Consider the following 6,945-nt stretch of genomic DNA (forward strand, 5'->3'; position numbering starts at 1 on the left):
ATGAATTGAATGATTGTGAGGGAGACTGAATGGAAGAAAAAGAGGAAGAATTAAGAGGAAATAGTGAATGAGAATAACTAGACTGAAATTAGGAGAGTAAATGAAACAGTGAAAAAAGTGAGTATATGAATAGCATAGGAAAGGATGAATGGGCTGAACTCCTAAGTACTAAACTTGTATAGGGAGTCAGAGATTTCAGTGAGATTACTTGAGGATCAAAATAACACTCAGAGCAACAAGAGTGGCAGAACCTGGCCCTTTCATAATTAATGTACTCAACAGCAAGTTTGACCTGATACATGTACAAAATTAGCAGGGGCAGCAGACAGTCCTAGCGCATATTCTCTTATTGGAGTACCAATACAACATTTCAGTCTTCAGAGGAAAAAGGTACCTCTTATTTTACACAAATAGAAACTCACAAAATTAAAATAAGAACCCATAATTTTTGCATTTCTAGGTGGCTTAGGTGGGAAGGAAAAAGGTCAATTGGCATTTAAAGTTAGGTTGACCCAACCCCACATTGAAAAGACAAGAAAGGAGGAGGAAAAATTAAGCTGAGGATTTTCTCCATGTAGTAATCAGAAACTAGAAAAACTGCTGGTGGTATGATAGGGTCACCTGTTTCCTAGGAAGTGGACTAAAACTACCAAGAATTGTCCAGTGGTTAAGGCACTAGCCTAGCCTAGAAGTCTGCTACAGATTTCCTGTGTGACCTTAAGTAAGTTACTTAGCTGCTCTGTGCCTCAGTTCCTGATCTGTAAAATGGGGATAACATTTCTCTACCTCACAGCAGTATTGTGAGGAAAAATGTATTAAAGATTGTGAATCTCTTTGGGATCTACTGATGAAAAGTGCTAAAGAAGAGCTAGATATTATTTTACACAGGCTACTGAATAACCATCAGCACATCAATCACAACCTTTACTAACATTCTAGGCCAATTAAAGATGAGTTTCCTTATCCCACTGACAGTCATATGAACTAGACCAGGGGTTCTCAAACTGGGGGTCGGGACCCCCTCAGGGGGTCACAAGATTATTACATGGGGGGTTGTGAGGTGTCAGCCTCCACCCCAAACCCTGCTTTGTATCCAGCATTTATAATGGTGTTAAATATATAAAAAAGTGTTTTTAATTTATAAGGAGGGTTGCCCTCAGAGGCTAGCTATGTGAAAGGGGTCACCAGTACAAAAGCTTGAGAACCACTGAACTACTCTGTTTCCTCATTTTTATATTTAGAGTCAAATCTTGCTTTACTCATCTGTGTAATTCCATTAAAATGAGGGGAACTATTTCACTGAGTATGATCTGGCTCTTTATGGCAATGCTTTCGTAAGTGTGGCCATGCACACAGCAGTGCAATGTTTTTTAAATGTATAAATAACATAACCACAGTTTTGACTCCTTAATTTCTATGGGGTAGAAGCGATTGAGTGTGACCTGTTGTAAATCCACCCGGTTCGGGTTGAAGTTGCTGTACTTGTTTCTGGAATACCCCATTCCTAAGAGCATCCAAGTTAAGCACAACTGTTAAAAAGAGATGGTAAACTAGTGTCACAGCTATGACCCGAAACGTAGTGACCTGAAGCGTGCTGGGGGATGCAAACAGATCAGAGAGCTGACAAACTCAGATCAAGTATTGTGCCGAGCTCATAGGCGGGGGAGTAGGTGTGTATGTGTGAGAGACAATCGGGCGGGGGGAGGGGTAACTCTAAAATAATAGGTTTCAGAGTATCTGCAAAAAGAACAGGAGGACTTGTGGCACCTTAGAGACTAACAAATTTATTTGAGCATAAGCTTTCGTGAGCATCCGATGAACTGAGCTATAGCCCACAAAAGCGTATGCTCAAATAAATTTGTTAGTCTCTAAGGTGCCACAAGTCCCCCTTTTCTTTCTAAAATAATAGTGATGTTTTGCCTAAATATAGCACGTTTCCTCCCATCCAGCTAGTCCTGCTCAGCTCCTTCTCGCCTACACTCCCCATGCTCGCTACTCCCCTCCAGGCCCCACGTGCCAGCTTCTCTCCGTTTTTCTTTCCCACGGCCCCCAAGCGTCCCACCCCAACGCAGCCCTTCCCTATAGCCCTAACCCATGCGCGCACGCGCGTTAGTGCGGGGAGGAGGTGTCGTAACGTCACTCCAGCGCAGGCGTCCCAGGAGGCGCGAAATTTCCAAACCGGCGGCGCGGCGCGAGCCCGGGGGCCACGGGGTAAGAGGACGGGGCGGGGCTTGGGGAAGGTCCGGGGTCATTTTCCATTATCGGGGCTGAGGGGGGGGCCGTGTCCCCCAGGCGCCAAGGGGGAGGCCGAAATTGCCCCCCAGCGCCGGGCGGTGAGGTCAGAGGCTGCTCTGCGGCCGCCGGGAGGGGGGGCGGTGCGGTGCGGTGCCGTGCGGTGCCGTGCCGTGCCGTGCCGTGCCCGTGCCTTCCGCTCCGGGCGGGCCCGGTCGCGGGGGACGGGTGTGGGTCCCTTCCGCGGTGGCTCCGGTCCGGGACGCTGCAAGGCCCTACTGCCGCTGCCGCCGCCTCGCTCGCGGGCTCCCTCCCCCCCCCCCCCCCGCGGGGGTCGGGACCCTGCGCTGGCACCCGCCCCTCGCTCCGGGCAGCGCCCAGGCCTGAGGGCGCCGGCACGGGCGGAGGTGAGAACAGGGTGTTCTTCAGCTGATCCCGGCTTGGTCCCTTTGCGCTGGTGAGAAGCGTTTCCCCTGTAGGGTGACCAGATGTCCGATTTTTTAGGGGCAGTCCCGATTTTGGGGTCTTTTTCTTATATAAGCTCCTATTTACCCCCCATCCCGATCTTTTCACATTTGCTGTCTGGTCACCCTATTCCCCTGGGTGTGTGGCAGCCCAGAGCAGGGGCAGGGTCTCTGCAGCGCCAAGCGGGGCACCTGGGGCTGCTTCTCCCTAGCTTGAAACGAACTAGGTTAACAAAAAGAAAAGGAGTACTTGTGGCACCTTAGAGACTAATGAATTTATTTGAGCATAAGCTTTCGTGAGCTACAGCTCACTTCATCGGATGATGCCTGTTTAAACTGTACACAGCAGCTTGCTGACGCCCTAACACTCAATGGGAATCACATCTCTAAATCCCTTGCAGCTCTTGGAAAACGGGGGGTGGGTTTAACTTTGCCAGGATTTACTCAGTTCCTAATAATATTTTGCATTTCTTGGGCATCTTCCACTTGACCACAACAAAGCTCTTTATAAACGTCAGTGAATTAAACCTCACACTTTGCCTGTAAGGTAGGGAAGCCATTACAGAACAAATTCATTCCTGTTACTACTAAAGACCGTATAGCAATATCAGGGCTGTATTTGGTTCTGTATTTGTAATGTTTTGCGTAAGGTGTACAGAAAGGGTTTATACTGTGACTCTTCTCATGGTACTTTGCCATAAATTCATATTCATTAATGTACATTGCTCGCCATACAGCATTGCTAGCTTCTCCTTGCTACATTGCTGTTGTGTTTCGTCCTTGTTCTGCAGCTGAGAGAAGATAGTTAAGTCAGCTTGCCCTGGTTATTTTTGAACTTTTTTGAGAAAGCCAACAAGATTGTCAATTACTGTCAAACATGGGGGTGACTTCTGTGATTCTGACATGTATATACTAGGAACTGCAAGGAGACAACATATGTAAATATTCATTTCACATAGGTCACAACCATCAGAAAACAACTGGTCTGTTTCTGTCAGTTACTAACAAAGTCTGGATTTGAATTCACAATACAGTGGTGGAAGTCTCTGTATCTGTTACCAATGGCCCTAACCATCCAGTCTCAGGTTAGGATGTCAAGTGGGAATCATAAAGTCACTTTACAGTTTATAGCAAATGGCTTTAGGCCTCATGCCAACAGCATACAATTTTAGCATACAAATACACATCCAAAAGATCTACTGAGAGGAGAACAAATAACTTGCAACTTTGTTATACCTGGTCTCGAACAATCTGAACCCAACTTTTGCACAGTGTAAGCCAGCATTTTGAGACTTCTGTGCTCTAGGGCAGAAACTGTCAATGTGCATCTTTTGCCACAGTTTATCTTGTCTTTTTTTCAAACTGAAATTATTTATATTACTGTTGCGCCTAGGAACCCTAGTCATGGACCAGGACCCCACTGAATTAGGCGCTGAGCACAGAACAACCACAAATGGTGCCTGCTCCAAGGAGTTTACAATCTGAAGTATAAGACAAAAGACAGGCGGAGGAGTATAAGGAAATGATATAGTACAGTGGTTCTCAAACTTTTTTACTTGTGACCTCTTTCACAGAGCAAGCCTCTGAGTGTGACCCTCCCTTGTAAATTAAAAACACATTTTTATATATTTAATGCCATTATAAATGCTGGAGGCAAAGCGGGGTTTGGGGTGGAGGCTGACAGCTCACGACCCCCACACGTAATAGCCTCGTGACCCCCGAGGGGTCCCGACCACCAGTTTGAGAACCCCTGATATAGTATTTATCAGCATAATAGGCAGTGGTCATAACAAACCAGCAGCCTAACTGTTATCAAATATATTGCAGTCATCATGACAAAGGAGAGTTTTGAAGAGGGATTGGAAAGTGGATAATGAGGTAGTTTTGCAGATGTTTATGGGGAAGGCCTCCCAAGCATGAGGGATAGAATGGGAAAGCAGAAATAAAACTAAACAAGTGGACTTACTAACATCATGAGCCGAGGGGACGTGAGTGCTGGCAGCTCAACAGCAAATGAGAGATGATTGGTAGTGTGGGGATTAACTGTGAAGGGCATTGAAAGTGAATACAAGCAGTTTATTGCATCAAACATAGAGAAGTGGGAGCTAATGGAGGGATACAAATGGAGGGAAAAGAAATTTCAGGAGAAGTAGCCAAGTTTGTCTGAGGTTTTTACTCACAATTGTAGATGGGATTTCAAAAATCCACCTTCCAGAAAACTTGAAAAATAGGTAGCAAGCAAACATAATACCATTCCCTCTCTTCTTTACTGATGATGATTCAGACCTTCTCTATTGTTCCATCCACTTCAAAAATGCCTGAATTATTTTTTTTGAAGCTTTCCTACCTGTGACTGTTAAGACCTTGTTTTATAGGGGATCAATTTTCTGTGTACTTTTTAACCCACATTTTGCTTTTTTTATGTTAGGGTTGCCACCTTCCTATCTTTGTGGGATGACACAGTTTGTGCCACAACATTATGGTGACAGGTCCTATTTCAGATAAATTTGGGACACTTTAAAAATAGTGACAGGCCCATGAAAATCATTGTCTTGTAAATTTTGGGGTAGACAACAAGCTCTCTTCTCTGCTCCTGTCTTTTATCTTATCTTTTTGGTTATTTTTTTTCTTCCTTCCTGCTGTCTCATCTCTCCCCATCCATCTTTACATAATGTATGGGCTGATATTTCTTCACCATTGCCATCTTTTGGATAGAAATAGATCTCTTAAATTCTTGCCCTCTAGTGGTTCTTTTGTAAAGTGGCTATAAACCCTAATACTATCTACCCCCAGTGGAGATTTTCCTAGTGACAGTCTTGTGATTTGGGAAAAGAAAATCAAGATTTCTATTTCCCATGTTGCACATATGTTTTATGTCTGTATGTACATGGCCACTGATTGTTACATACTATTTTTCTTTGTGTTTCATCTCTGTTCCTTCTGTTCTTTTTCATTATTCTATGTCGTCTCTGATTTTCTCTTATTCTATAATATCTTTCCTTTTCCCTAAGTGTGTTTTTAGTATTTCCGTACAATTGTAGAACTTTTATGTTTATGGCTGAGTATTCATTTTAGAAGATGGCATGTCTGATTTGTAGCTCTAGCAATAGTTTTTCTTATACTGAAATAATTATATAGCACATATTATCTTCAGAGTGTTTTATAAGCAACTCTTTAGAGGAATGTTTAATATAGAAGATGGGAATATCATTTGCATTTTATATTTGTGCTGAAGTAGTACTGAAGGTGAATGGAAAAGAAAGAGAGGTTTTTCATTATTGGGCTTCAGTGATCCCCAGGAATACAAATAGAGTAGCAGTATAGAGAGTATATAAATATACTAAGGAATAGCTGTGGAAAGAGAGAACTCTCTATTAATTCAACATTGCTTAAGATTTAAACCTTCTGATGTCAGGGATTTCTGAGTTAAGGCTCCTCTGATAGACTTAAAGCATGGTTCTACATTGAAAAGTGGCATTGTAAAAATGTATAATGCCGAGATTCCAACCCTCCCTAATTTTCCATAATCCTATGTCATTTTGTGCACATTGTGGCTGAGAAAAGTACGAAGTTCCTGCCCATCACTGTAGATGAACTTCTTACTGACATCTAATATTTTTTGACCAGAGCATGGAGCTCATCATCTGTCAGAAGCTGTGTGATGTATAGATCTATAAGATAATGAAACATGTAAGCACATGCTGGCTGTTGCTTGGTCTGTGTCTGACTCAGCTCATCCAGCAGTGGGAACTACTCACCATGTTCTTCTGGACTGAAGCAGCAAAATTGGAAGTTTGTTCTTGGGGCACCAGGTGCAAAGTTACGACTGTCAGTCTACATTGTCTTCCTTTGCAGCAAAATAAAAACCAACACAGATGCTGATAAGTCTTGTGCTGAGGTGACAAGCCACAAAACCAGACCATAAGCGACAACCTAGTGAAAGTCAAGATGGGCCACGCAGAGCTGAAATCAGCTATATTAGCAACAATCAAAAATTGAACCTGGAGTAGTAGCGACCCACAGCCAGTTATCAAAGTCGAAACTGGGCATTGCAGCAAAACAAAGCATTGCGACTGCAAGCATACAGATTAGATTGCTGATGCCAAGCATGACAAAGCAACTGAACTGACATCGGATGCCATTCCTGTGCCAAAAACAAGCTGCAGAACTAGGCGTTGAAAGTTGTGATCGTATAAGACACTTGATGATTTCTTCACAAGTGAAACCTTATTGCCTGTTCTTAGACTAT

This window comes from Natator depressus, chromosome 5 (genome assembly GCF_965152275.1).
Source record: "Natator depressus isolate rNatDep1 chromosome 5, rNatDep2.hap1, whole genome shotgun sequence".
NCBI lineage: Eukaryota > Metazoa > Chordata > Testudines > Cheloniidae > Natator > Natator depressus.